The sequence below is a fragment of the Hypanus sabinus genome, chromosome 14 (genome assembly GCF_030144855.1).
Source record: "Hypanus sabinus isolate sHypSab1 chromosome 14, sHypSab1.hap1, whole genome shotgun sequence".
NCBI classification, from domain to species: Eukaryota; Metazoa; Chordata; class Chondrichthyes; order Myliobatiformes; family Dasyatidae; genus Hypanus; species Hypanus sabinus.
Window position 1 is genome coordinate 26,543,938 of NC_082719.1, and position 14,506 is coordinate 26,558,443.

Consider the following 14,506-nt stretch of genomic DNA (forward strand, 5'->3'; position numbering starts at 1 on the left):
TCCATGTTCCCACTGTCTGAATCCAAGGGCCGTGGCTGTCCATGTTCCACTGACTGAGTCCAAGGGCGGTGGCTGGCCATGTTCCACTGTCTGAGTCCAAGGGCCGCGGTTGTCCCTGTTCCACTGTCTGAGTCCAAGAGCCGAGGTTGTCCATGTTCCCACTGTCTGAGTCCAAGGGCCGCGGCTGTCCATGTTCCGACTCTCTGAGTCCAAGGGCCGCGGCTGTCCATGTTCCACTGTCTGTGTCCAAGGGCCGTGGCTGTCCATGTTCCACTGTCTGAGTGCAAGTGCCGTGTTTGTCCCTGTTCCACTTTCTGAGTCCAAGGGCCGCGGTTGTCCATGTTCCCACACTCTGAGTCCGAGGGCCGCGGCTGTCCATGTTCTCACTGTCTGAGTCCAAGGGCCGTGGTTGTCCATGTTCCCACACTCTGAGTCCAAGGGCCGCGGCTGTCCATATTCCACTATCTGAGTCCAAGGGCCGTGGCTGTCCATGTTCTCACTGTCTGAGTCCAAGGGCCGTGGCTGTCCATATTCCACTATCTGAGTCCAAGGGCCGCGGCTGTCCATGTTCCACTGTCTGAGACCGAGGGCGGTGGCTGTCCATGTTCCACTGTCTGAGTCCAAGGGCCATGGCTGTCCATGTTCCACTGTCTGAGTCCAAGGGCCGTGGTTGTCCATGTTCCCACACTCTGAGTCCAAGGGCCGCGGCTGTCCATATTCCACTATCTGAGTCCAAGGGCCGTGGCTGTCCATGTTCTCACTGTCTGAGTCCAAGGGCCGTGGCTGTCCATATTCCACTATCTGAGTCCAAGGGCCGCGGCTGTCCATGTTCCACTGTCTGAGTCCGAGGGCGGTGGCTGTCCATGTTCCACTGTCTGAGTCCAAGGGCCATGGCTGTCCATGTTCCACTGTCTGAGTCCAAGGGCCGCGATTGTCCATGTTCTTACTGTCTGAGTCCAAGGACCGCGATTGTCCATGTTTTCACTGTCTGAGTCCAAGGGCCGTGTCTGTCCATGTTCCCACACTCTGAGTCCAAGGACCGCGGCTGTCCATGTTCCCACTGTCTGAGTCCAAGGGCCGTGGCTGTCCATATTCCACTGTCTGAGTCCAAGGGCCATGGTTGTCCATGTTCCACTGTCTGAGACCGAGGGCGGTGGCTGGCCATGTTCCACTGTCTGGGTCCAAGTGCGTTGGCTGTCCATGTTCCACTGTCTGAGTCCAAGGGCCGCGGCTGTCCATGTTCCACTGTCTGAGTCCAAGGGCTGCGGTTGTCAATGTTTTCACTGTCTGAGTCCAAGGGCCGTGGCTGTCCAAGTTCCCACCCTCTGAGTCCAAGGGCCGCGGTTGTCCATGTTCCCACTGTCTGAGTCCAAGTGCCGCGGTTGTCCATGTTCCCACTGTCTGAATCCAAGGGCCGTGGCTGTCCATGTTCCACTGACTGAGTCCAAGGGCGGTGGCTGTCCATACTCCACTGTCTGAGTCCAAGGGCAGCGGTTGTCCATGTTCCACTGTCTGCGTCCGAGGGCGGTGATTGTCCATGTTCCACTGTCTGAGTCCAAGGGCCGTGGCTGTCCATGTTCTCACTGTCTGAGTCCAAGGGCCGCGGTTGTCCCTGTTCCACTGTCTGAGTCCAAGGGCCGCGGTTGTCCATGTTCTCGCTGTCTGAGTCCAAGTGCCGCGGTTGTCCATGTCCCCCACACTCTGAGTGCAAGGGCCTTGGCTGTCCATGTTCCACTGACTGAGTCCAAGGGCGGTGGCTGTCCATATTCCACTGTCTGAGTACAAGGGCCGCTGTTGTCCATGTTCCACTGTCTGATTCCAAGGTCCGCAGTTGTCCATGTTCTCACTGTCTGAGTCCAAGGGCCGCGGTTGTCCATGTTCCACTGTCTGAGTCAAAGGGCCATGTCTGTCCATGTTCCACTGTCTGAGTCCAAGGGCCGCGGTTGTCCATGTTCTCACTGTCTGAGTCCAAGGGCGGTGGCTGTCCATATTCCACTGTCTGAGTCCAAGGGCCACAGCTGTCCATGTTCCTCTGTCTGAGTCCAAGGGCCGCGGCTGTGCATATTCCACTGTCTGAGTCCAAGGGCCGCGGCTGTCCATGTTCCACTGTCTGAGTCCAAGGGCCGCGGCTGTCCATGTTCTACTGTCTGAGTCCAAGGGCCGTGGCTGTCCATATTCCACTGTCTGAGTCCAAGGGACACGGCTATCCATGCTCCACTATCTGAGTCCAAGGGCCGCGGTTGTCCCTGTTCCCACCCTCTGTCCAAGGGCCGCGGCTGTCCATGTTCCCACTGTCTGAGTCCAAGGGCGGTGGCTGGCCATGTTCCACTGTCTGAGTCCAAGGGCGGCGGTTGTCCCTGTTCCACTGTCTGAGTCCAAGAGCCGCGGTTGTCCATGTTCCCACTGTCTGAGTCCAAGGGCCGCGGCTGTCCATGTTCCGACTCTCTGAGTCCAAGGGCCGCGGCTGTCCATGTTCTCACTGTCTGAGTCCAAGGGCCGCGGCTGTCCATGTTCTCACTGTCTGAGTCCAAGGGCCGTCTTTGTCCCTGTTCCACACTCTGAGTCCAAGGGCCGCGGCTGTCCATGTTCTCACTGTCTGAGTCCAAGGGCCGTGGTTGTCCATGTTCCCACACTCTGAGTCCAAGGGCCGCGGCTGTCCATGTTCCACTGTCTGAGTCCAAGGGCTGCGGTTGTCAATGTTTTCACTGTCTGAGTCCAAGGGCCGTGGCTGTCCAAGTTCCCACCCTCTGAGTCCAAGGGCCGCGGTTGTCCATGTTCCCACTGTCTGAGTCCAAGTGCCGCGGTTGTCCATGTTCCCACTGTCTGAATCCAAGGGCCGTGGCTGTCCATGTTCCACTGACTGAGTCCAAGGGCGGTGGCTGTCCATACTCCACTGTCTGAGTCCAAGGGCAGCGGTTGTCCATGTTCCACTGTCTGCGTCCGAGGGCGGTGATTGTCCATGTTCCACTGTCTGAGTCCAAGGGCCGTGGCTGTCCATGTTCTCACTGTCTGAGTCCAAGGGCCGCGGTTGTCCCTGTTCCACTGTCTGAGTCCAAGGGCCGCGGTTGTCCATGTTCTCGCTGTCTGAGTCCAAGTGCCGCGGTTGTCCATGTCCCCCACACTCTGAGTGCAAGGGCCTTGGCTGTCCATGTTCCACTGACTGAGTCCAAGGGCGGTGGCTGTCCATATTCCACTGTCTGAGTACAAGGGCCGCTGTTGTCCATGTTCCACTGTCTGATTCCAAGGTCCGCAGTTGTCCATGTTCTCACTGTCTGAGTCCAAGGGCCGCGGTTGTCCATGTTCCACTGTCTGAGTCAAAGGGCCATGTCTGTCCATGTTCCACTGTCTGAGTCCAAGGGCCGCGGTTGTCCATGTTCTCACTGTCTGAGTCCAAGGGCGGTAGCTGTCCATATTCCACTGTCTGAGTCCAAGGGCCACAGCTGTCCATGTTCCTCTGTCTGAGTCCAAGGGCCGCGGCTGTGCATATTCCACTGTCTGAGTCCATGGGCCGTGGCTGTCCATATTCCACTGTCTGAGTCCAAGGGCCGCGGCTGTCCATGTTCCACTGTCTGAGTCCAAGGGCCGCGGCTGTCCATGTTCTACTGTCTGAGTCCAAGGGCCGTGGCTGTCCATATTCCACTGTCTGAGTCCAAGGGACACGGCTATCCATGCTCCACTATCTGAGTCCAAGGGCCGCGGTTGTCCCTGTTCCCACCCTCTGTCCAAGGGCCGCGGCTGTCCATGTTCCCACTGTCTGAGTCCAAGGGTGGTGGCTGGCCATGTTCCACTGTCTGAGTCCAAGGGCCGCGGTTGTCCCTGTTCCACTGTCTGAGTCCAAGAGCCGCGGTTGTCCATGTTCCCACTGTCTGAGTCCAAGGGCCGCGGCTGTCCATGTTCCGACTCTCTGAGTCCAAGGGCCGCGGCTGTCCATGTTCTCACTGTCTGAGTCCAAGGGCCGTGGCTGTCCATGTTCCACTGTCTGAGTGCAAGGGCCGCAGCTGTCCATGTTCCACTGTCTGAGTCCAAGTACCGTGTTTGTCCCTGTTCCACTTTCTGAGTCCAAGGGCCGCGGTTGTCCATGTTCCCACACTCTGAGTCCAAGGGCCGCGGCTGTCCATGTTCTCACTGTCTGAGTCCAAGGGCCGTGGTTGTCCATGTTCCCACTGTCTGAGTCCAAGGGCCGCGGCTGTCCATGTTCTCACTGTCTGAGTCCAAGGGCCGTGGCTGTCCATATTCCACTGTCTGAGTCCAAGGGCCGCGGCTGTCCATGTTCCACTGTCTGAGTCCGAGGGCCATGGCTGTCCATGTTCCACTGTCTGAGTCCAAGGGCCGCGGTTGTCCATGTTCTTACTGTCTGAGTCCAAGGGCCGCGATTGTCCATGTTTTCACTGTCTGAGTCCAAGGGCCGTGTCTGTCCATGTTCCCACACTCTGAGTCCAAGGACCGCGGCTGTCCATGTTCCCACTGTCTGAGTCCAAGGGCCGTGGCTGTCCATATTCCACTGTCTGAGTCCAAGGGCCATGGTTGTCCATGTTCCACTGTCTGAGACCGAGGGCGGTGGCTGGCCATGTTCCACTGTCTGGGTCCAAGGGCGTTGGCTGTCCATGTTCCACTGTCTGAGTCCAAGGGCCGCGGCTGTCCATGTTCCACTGTCTGAGACCAAGGGCTGCGGTTGTCAATGTTTTCACTGTCTGAGTCCAAGGGCCGTGGCTGTCCAAGTTCCCACCCTCTGAGTCCAAGGGCCGCGGTTGTCCATGTTCCCACTGTCTGAGTCCAAGGGCCACGGCTGTCCATGTTCCACTGTCTGAGTCCAAGGGCGGTGGCTGTCCATATTCCACTGTCTGAGTCCAAGGGCCACAGCTGTCCATGTTCCTCTGTCTGAGTCCAAGGGCCGCGGCTGTGCATGTTCCCACTGTCTGAGTCCAAGGGCGGTGGCTGTCCATGTTCCCACTGAGTCCAAGGGCGGTGGCTGTCCATGTTCCACTGTCTGAGTCCAAGGGCCACGGCTGTCCATGTTCCTCTGTCTGAGTCCATGGGCCGTGGCTGTCCATATTCCACTGTCTGAGTCCAAGGGCCGCGGCTGTCCATGTTCCACTGTCTGATTCCAAGGGCCGCGGCTGTCCATGTTCTACTGTCTGAGTCCAAGGGCCGTGGCTGTCCATATTCCACTGTCTGAGTCCAAGGGCCACGGCTGTCCATGCTCCACTGTCTGAGTCCAAGGGCCGCGGTTGTCCCTGTTCCCACCCTCTGTCCAAGGGCCGCGGCTGTCCATGTTCCCACTGTCTGAGTCCAAGGGCGGTGGCTGGCCATGTTCCACTGTCTGAGTCCAAGGGCCGCGGTTGTCCCTGTTCCACTGTCTGAGTCCAAGGGCCACGGCTGTCCATGCTCCACTGTCTGAGTCCAAGGGCCGCGGTTGTCCCTGTTCCCACCCTCTGTCCAAGGGCCGCGGCTGTCCATGTTCCCACTGTCTGAGTCCAAGGGCGGTGGCTGGCCATGTTCCACTGTCTGAGTCCAAGGGCGGCGGTTGTCCCTGTTCCACTGTCTGAGTCCAAGAGCCGCGGTTGTCCATGTTCCCACTGTCTGAGTCCAAGGGCCGCGGCTGTCCATGTTCCGACTCTCTGAGTCCAAGGGCCGCGGTTGTCCATGTTCCCACTGTCTGAATCCAAGGGCCGTGGCTGTCCATGTTCCACTGACTGAGTCCAAGGGCGGTGGCTGTCCATACTCCACTGTCTGAGTCCAAGGGCAGCGGTTGTCCATGTTCCACTGTCTGCGTCCGAGGGCCATGGCTGTCCATGTTCCACTGTCTGAGTCCAAGGGACGCGGTTGTCCATGTTCCACTGTCTGAGTCCAAGGGCCGTGGCTGTCCATGTTCCACTGTCTGAGTCCAAGGGCCATGGCTGTCCATGTTCCACTGTCTGAGTCCAAGGGCCGTGGCTGTCCATGTTCCACTGTCTGAGTCCAAGGGCCATGGCTGTCCATGTTCCACTGTCTGAGTCCAAGGGACGCGGTTGTCCATGTTCCACTGTCTGAGTCCAAGGGCCGCGTTTGTCCATGTTCCACTGTCTGAGTCCAAGGTCCGCGGTTGTCCATGTTCTCACTGTCTGAGTCCAAGGGCCGTGGCTGTCCATGTTCCACTGACTGAGTCCAAGGGCGGTGGCTGTCCATACTCCACTGTCTGAGTCCAAGGGCAGCGGTTGTCCATGTTCCACTGTCTGCGTCCGAGGGCGGTAGCTGTCCATGTTCCACTGTCTGAGTCCAAGGGCCATGGCTGTCCATGTTCCACTGTCTGAGTCCAAGGGCCGCGTTTGTCCATGTTCCACTGTCTGAGTCCAAGGTCCGCGGTTGTCCATGTTCCACTGTCTGAGTCCAAGGTCCGCGGTTGTCCATGTTCCACTGTCTGAGTCCAAGGTCCGCGGTTGTCCATGTTCTCACTGTCTGAGTCCAAGGGCCGCGGTTGTCCATTTTCCACTGTCTGAGTCCAAGGGCCGTGGCTGTCCATGTTCTCACTGTCTGAGTCCAAGGGCCGCGGTTGTCCATGTTCTCGCTGTCTGAGTCCAAGTGCCGCGGTTGTCCATGTTCCCACACTCTGAGTGCAAGGGCCTTGGCTGTCCATGTTCCACTGACTGAGTCCAAGGGCGGTGGCTGTCCATATTCCACTGTCTGAGTACAAGGGCCGCGGTTGTCCATGTTCCACTGTCTGATTCCAAGGTCCGCAGTTCTCCATGTTCTCACTGTCTGAGTCCAAGGGCCGCGGTTGTCCATGTTCTCACTGTCTGAGTCCAAGGGCTGCGGTTGTCCATGTTCCACTGTCTGAGTCCAAGGGCCGCGGTTGTCCATGTTCTCACTGTCTGAGTCCAAGGGCGGTGGCTGTCCATATTCCACTGTCTGAGTCCAAGGGCCACAGCTGTCCATGTTCCCACTGTCTGAGTCCAAGGGCGGTGGCTGTCCATGTTCCCACTGAGTCCAAGGGCGGTGGCTGTCCATGTTCCACTGTCTGAGTCCATGGGCCGTGGCTGTCCATATTCCACTGTCTGAGTCCAAGGGCCGCGGCAGTCCATGTTCCACTGTCTGAGTCCAAGGGCCGCGGCTGTCCATGTTCTACTGTCTGAGTCCAAGCGCCGTGGCTGTCCATATTCCACTGTCTGAGTCCAAGGGCCACGGCTGTCCATGCTCCACTGTCTGAGTCCAAGGGCCGCGGTTGTCCCTGTTCCCACCCTCTGTCCAAGGGCGGCGGCTGTCCATGTTCCCACTGTCTGAGTCCAAGGGCGGTGGCTGGCCATGTTCCACTGTCTGAGTCCAAGGGCCGCGGTTGTCCCTGTTCCACTGTCTGAGTCCAAGAGCCGAGGTTGTCCATGTTCCCACTGTCTGAGTCCAAGTGCCGTGTTTGTCCCTGTTCCACTTTCTGAGTCCAAGGGCCGCGGTTGTCCATGTTCCCACACTCTGAGTCCGAGGGCCGCGGCTGTCCATGTTCTCACTGTATGAGTCCAAGGGCCGTGGTTGTCCATGTTCCCACACTCTGAGTCCAAGGGCCGCGGCTGTCCATATTCCACTATCTGAGTCCAAGGGCCGTGGCTGTCCATGTTCTCACTGTCTGAGTCCAAGGGCCGTGGCTGTCCATATTCCACTATCTGAGTCCAAGGGCCGCGGCTGTCCATGTTCCACTGTCTGAGTCCGAGGGCGGTGGCTGTCCATGTTCCACTGTCTGAGTCCAAGGGCCATGGCTGTCCATGTTCCACTGTCTGAGTCCAAGGGCCGTGGTTGTCCATGTTCCCACACTCTGAGTCCAAGGGCCGCGGCTGTCCATATTCCACTATCTGAGTCCAAGGGCCGTGGCTGTCCATGTTCTCACTGTCTGAGTCCAAGGTCCGTGGCTGTCCATATTCCACTATCTGAGTCCAAGGGCCGCGGCTGTCCATGTTCCACTGTCTGAGTCCGAGGGCGGTGGCTGTCCAAGTTCCACTGTCTGAGTCCAAGGGCCATGGCTGTCCATGTTCCACTGTCTGAGTCCAAGGGCCGCGATTGTCCATGTTCTTACTGTCTGAGTCCAAGGGCCGCGATTGTCCATGTTTTCACTGTCTGAGTCCAAGGGCCGTGTCTGTCCATGTTCCCACACTCTGAGTCCAAGGACCGCGGCTGTCCATGTTCCCACTGTTTGAGTCCAAGGGCCGTGGCTGTCCATATTCCACTGTCTGAGTCCAAGGGCCATGGTTGTCCATGTTCCACTGTCTGAGACCGAGGGCGGTGGCTGGCCATGTTCCACTGTCTGGGTCCAAGTGCGTTGGCTGTCCATGTTCCACTGTCTGAGTCCAAGGGCCGCGGCTGTCCATGTTCCACTGTCTGAGTCCAAGGGCTGCGGTTGTCAATGTTTTCACTGTCTGAGTCCAAGGGCCGTGGCTGTCCAAGTTCCCACCCTCTGAGTCCAAGGGCCGCGGTTGTCCATGTTCCCACTGACTGAGTCCAAGGGCGGTGGCTGTCCATACTCCACTGTCTGAGTCCAAGGGCAGCGGTTGTCCATGTTCCACTGTCTGCGTCCGAGGGCGGTGATTGTCCATGTTCCACTGTCTGTGTCCAAGGGCCGTGGCTGTCCATGTTCTCACTGTCTGAGTCCAAGGGCCGCGGTTGTCCCTGTTCCACTGTCTGAGTCGAAGGGCCGCGGTTGTCCATGTTCTCGCTGTCTGAGTCCAAGTGCCGCGGTTGTCCATGTCCCCCACACTCTGAGTGCAAGGGCCTTGGCTGTCCATGTTCCACTGACTGAGTCCAAGGGCGGTGGCTGTCCATATTCCACTGTCTGAGTACAAGGGCCGCGGCTGTCCATGTTCCACTGTCTGATTCCAAGGTCCGCAGTTGTCCATGTTCTCACTGTCTGAGTCCAAGGGCCGCGGTTGTCCATGTTCCACTGTCTGAGTCAAAGGGCCATGGCTGTCCATGTTCCACTGTCTGAGTCCAAGGGCCGCGGTTGTCCATGTTCTCACTGTCTGAGTCCGAGGGCGGTGGCTGTCCATGTTCCACTGTCTGAGTCCAAGGGACGCGGTTGTCCATGTTCTCACTGTCTGAGTCCAAGGTCCGCGGTTGTCCATGTTCTCACTGTCTGAGTCCAAGGGCCGCGGTTGTCCATGTTCCACTGTCTGAGTCCAAGGGCCGCGGTTGTCCATGTTCCACTGTCTGAGTCCAAGGGCCGTGGTTCTCCATGTTCTCACTGTCTGAGACAAGGGCCGCGGCTGTCCATGTTCCCACTGTCTGAGTCCAAGGGCCGCGGCTGTCCATGTTCCACTGTCTGAGTCCAAAGGCCGTGGCTGTCCATATTCCACTGTCTGAGTCCAAGGGCCGCGGTTGTCCCTGTTCCACTGTCTGAGTCCAAGAGCCGCGGTTGTCCATGTTCCCACTGTCTGAGTCCAAGGGCCGCGGCTGTCCATATTCCGACTCTCTGAGTCCAAGGGCCGCGGTTGTCCATGTTCCCACTGTCTGAATCCAAGGGCCGTGGCTGTCCATGTTCCACTGACTGAGTCCAAGGGCGGTGGCTGTCCATACTCCACTGTCTGAGTCCAAGGGCAGCGGTTGTCCATGTTCCACTGTCTGCATCCGCGGGCAGTAGCTGTCCATGTTCCACTGTCTGAGTCCAAGGGCCATGGCTGTCCATGTTCCACTGTCTGAGTCCAAGGGACGCGGTTGTCCATGTTCCACTGTCTGAGTCCAAGGGCCGCGTTTGTCCATGTTCCACTGTCTGAGTCCAAGGGCCGTGGCTGTCCATGTTCTCACTGTCTGAGTCCAAGGGCCGTGGCTGTCCATATTCCACTATCTGAGTCCAAGGGCCGCGGCTGTCCATGTTCCACTGTCTGAGTCCGAGGGCCGCGGTTGTCCATGTTCTCACTGTCTGAGTACAAGGGCGGTGGCTGTCCATATTCCACTGTCTGAGTCCAAGGGCCACAGCTGTCCATGTTCCTCTGTCTGAGTCCAAGGGCCGCGGCTGTGCATGTTCCCACTGTCTGAGTCCAAGGGCGGTGGCTGTCCATGTTCCCACTGAGTCCAAGGGCGGTGGCTGTCCATGTTCCACTGTCTGAGTCCAAGGGCCACGGCTGTCCATGTTCCACTGTCTGAGTCCATGGGCCGTGGCTGTCCATATTCCACTGTCTGAGTCCAAGGGCCGCGGCAGTCCATGTTCCACTGTCTGAGTCCAAGGGCCGCGGCTGTCCATGTTCTACTGTCTGAGTCCAAGGGCCGTGGCTGTCCATATTCCACTGTCTGAGTCCAAGGGCCACGGCTGTCCATGCTCCACTGTCTGAGTCCAAGGGCCGCGGTTGTCCCTGTTCCCACCCTCTGTCCAAGGGCGGCCGCTGTCCATGTTCCCACTGTCTGAGTCCAAGGGCGGTGGCTGGCCATGTTCCACTGTCTGAGTCCAAGGGCCGCGGTTGTCCCTGTTCCACTGTCTGAGACCAAGAGCCGCGGTTGTCCATGTTCCCACTGTCTGAGTCCAAGGGCCGCGGCTGTCCATGTTCCGACTCTCTGAGTCCAAGGGCCGCTGCTGTCCATGTTCCACTGTCTGTGTCCAAGGGCCGTGGCTGTCCATGTTCCACTGTCTGAGTGCAAGGGCCGCAGCTGTCCATGTTCCACTGTCTGAGTCCAAGTGCCGTGTTTGTCCCTGTTCCACTTTCTGAGTCCAAGGGCCGCGGTTGTCCATGTTCCCACACTCTGAGTCCGAGGGCCGCGGCTGTCCATGTTCTCACTGTCTGAGACCAAGGGCCGTGGTTGTCCATGTTCCCACACTCTGAGTCCAAGGGCCGCGGCTGTCCATATTCCACTATCTGAGTCCAAGGGCCGTGGCTGTCCATGTTCTCACTGTCTGAGTCCAAGGGCCGTGGCTGTCCATATTCCACTATCTGAGTCCAAGGGCCGCGGCTGTCCATGTTCCACTGTCTGAGTCCGAGGGCGGTGGCTGTCCATGTTCCACTGTCTGAGTCCAAGGGCCATGGCTGTCCATGTTCCACTGTCTGAGTCCAAGGGCCGTGGTTGTCCATGTTCCCACACTCTGAGTCCAAGGGCCGCGGCTGTCCATATTCCACTATCTGAGTCCAAGGGCCGTGGCTGTCCATGTTCTCACTGTCTGAGTCCAAGGGCCGTGGCTGTCCATATTCCACTATCTGAGTCCAAGGGCCGCGGCTGTCCATGTTCCACTGTCTGAGTCCGAGGGCGGTGGCTGTCCATGTTCCACTGTCTGAGTCCAAGGGCCATGGCTGTCCATGTTCCACTGTCTGAGTCCAAGGGCCGCGATTGTCCATGTTCTTACTGTCTGAGTCCAAGGGCCGCGATTGTCCATGTTTTCACTGTCTGAGTCCAAGGGCCGTGTCTGTCCATGTTCCCACACTCTGAGTCCAAGGACCGCGGCTGTCCATGTTCCCACTGTCTGAGTCCAAGGGCCGTGGCTGTCCATATTCCACTGTCTGAGTCCAAGGGCCATGGTTGTCCATGTTCCACTGTCTGAGACCGAGGGCGGTGGCTGGCCATGTTCCACTGTCTGGGTCCAAGTGCGTTGGCTGTCCATGTTCCACTGTCTGAGTCCAAGGGCCGCGGCTGTCCATGTTCCACTGTCTGAGTCCAAGGGCTGCGGTTGTCAATGTTTTCACTGTCTGAGTCCAAGGGCCGTGGCTGTCCAAGTTCCCACCCTCTGAGTCCAAGGGCCGCGGTTGTCCATGTTCCCACTGTCTGAGTCCAGGTGCCGCGGTTGTCCATGTTCCCACTGTCTGAATCCAAGGGCCGTGGCTGTCCATGTTCCACTGACTGAGTCCAAGGGCGGTGGCTGTCCATACTCCACTGTCTGAGTCCAAGGGCAGCGGTTGTCCATGTTCCACTGTCTGCGTCCGAGGGCGGTGATTGTCCATGTTCCACTGTCAGAGTCCAAAGGCCGTGGCTGTCCATGTTCTCACTGTCTGAGTCCAAGGGCCGCGGTTGTCCCTGTTCCACTGTCTGAGTCCAAGGGCCGCGGTTGTCCATGTTCTCGCTGTCTGAGTCCAAGTGCCGCGGTTGTCCATGTCCCCCACACTCTGAGTGCAAGGGCCTTGGCTGTCCATGTTCCACTGACTGAGTCCAAGGGCGGTGGCTGTCCATATTCCACTGTCTGAGTAGAAGGGCCGCGGTTGTCCATGTTCCACTGTCTGATTCCAAGGTCCGCAGTTGTCCATGTTCTCACTGTCTGAGTCCAAGGGCCGCGGTTGTCCATGTTCCACTGTCTGAGTCAAAGGGCCATGGCTGTCCATGTTCCACTGTCTGAGTCCAAGGGCCGCGGTTGTCCATGTTCTCACTGTCTGAGTCCGAGGGCGGTGGCTGTCCATGTTCCACTGTCTGAGTCCAAGGGACGCGGTTGTCCATGTTCTCACTGTCTGAGTCCAAGGTCCGCGGTTGTCCATGTTCTCACTGTCTGAGTCCAAGGGCCGCGGTTGTCCATGTTCTCACTGTCTGAGTCCAAGGGCCGCGGTTGTCCATGTTCCACTGTCTGAGTCAAAGGGCCATGGCTGTCCATGTTCCACTTTCTGAGTCCATGGGCCGCGGTTGTCCATGTTCCACTGTCTGAGTCCAAGGGCCGCGGTTGTCCATGTTCCACTGTCTGAGTCCAAGGGCCGTGGTTCTCCATGTTCTCACTGTCTGAGACAAGGGCCGCGGCTGTCCATGTTCCCACTGTCTGAGTCCAAGGGCCACGGCTGACCATGTTCCACTGTCTGAGTCCAAGTGCCGCGGCAGTCCATGTTCACAATGTCTGAGTCCAAGGGTCGCGGCTGTCCATGTTCCCACAGTCTGAGTCCAAGTGCCGCGGTTGTCCATGTTCCCACACTCTGATTCCAAGGGCCGCGGCTGTCCATGTTCTCACTGTCTGAGTCCAAGGGCCGTGGCTGTCCATATTCCACTATCTGTGTCCAAGGGCCGCGGCAGTCCATGTTCCACTGTCTGAGTCCAAGGGCCGCGGCTGTCCATGTTCTACTGTCTGAGTCCAAGGGCCATGGCTGTCCATATTCCACTGTCTGAGTCCAAGGGCCACGGCTGTCCATGCTCCACTGTCTGAGTCCAAGGGCCGCGGTTGTCCCTGTTCCCACCCTCTGTCCAAGGGCGGCCGCTGTCCATGTTCCCACTGTCTGAGTCCAAGGGCGGTGGCTGGCCATGTTCCACTGTCTGAGTCCAAGGGCCGCGGTTGTCCCTGTTCCACTGTCTGAGTCCAAGAGCCGCGGTTGTCCATGTTCCCACTGTCTGAGTCCAAGGGCCGCGGCTGTCCATGTTCCGACTCTCTGAGTCCAAGGGCCGCTGCTGTCCATGTTCCACTGTCTGTGTCCAAGGGCCGTGGCTGTCCATGTTCCACTGTCTGAGTGCAAGGGCCGCAGCTGTCCATGTTCCACTGTCTGAGTCCAAGTGCCGTGTTTGTCCCTGTTCCACTTTCTGAGTCCAAGGGCCGCGGTTGTCCATGTTCCCACACTCTGAGTCCGAGGGCCGCGGCTGTCCATGTTCTCACTGTCTGAGTCCAAGGGCCGTGGTTGTCCATGTTCCCACACTCTGAGTCCAAGGGCCGCGGCTGTCCATATTCCACTATCTGAGTCCAAGGGCCGTGGCTGTCCATGTTCTCACTGTCTGAGTCCAAGGGCCGTGGCTGTCCATATTCCACTATCTGAGTCCAAGGGCCGCGGCTGTCCATGTTCCACTGTCTGAGTCCGAGGGCGGTGGCTGTCCATGTTCCACTGTCTGAGTCCAAGGGCCATGGCTGTCCATGTTCCACTGTCTGAGTCCAAGGGCCGTGGTTGTCCATGTTCCCACACTCTGAGTCCAAGGGCCGCGGCTGTCCATATTCCACTATCTGAGTCCAAGGGCCGTGGCTGTCCATGTTCTCACTGTCTGAGTCCAAGGGCCGTGGCTGTCCATATTCCACTATCTGAGTCCAAGGGCCGCGGCTGTCCATGTTCCACTGTCTGAGTCCGAGGGCGGTGGCTGTCCATGTTCCACTGTCTGAGTCCAAGGGCCATGGCTGTCCATGTTCCACTGTCTGAGTCCAAGGGCCGCGATTGTCCATGTTCTTACTGTCTGAGTCCAAGGGCCGCGATTGTCCATGTTTTCACTGTCTGAGTCCAAGGGCCGTGTCTGTCCATGTTCCCACACTCTGAGTCCAAGGACCGCGGCTGTCCATGTTCCCACTGTCTGAGTCCAAGGGCCGTGGCTGTCCATATTCCACTGTCTGAGTCCAAGGGCCATGGTTGTCCATGTTCCACTGTCTGAGACCGAGGGCGGTGGCTGGCCATGTTCCACTGTCTGGGTCCAAGTGCGTTGGCTGTCCATGTTCCACTCTCTGAGTCCAAGGGCCGCGGCTGTCCATGTTCCACTGTCTGAGTCCAAGGGCTGCGGTTGTCCATGTTCCCACTGTCTGAGTCCAGGTGCCGCGGTTGTCCATGTTCCCACTGTCTGAATCCAAGGGCCGTGGCTGTCCATGTTCCACTGACTGAGTCCAAGGGCGGTGGCTGTCCATACTCCACTGTCTGAG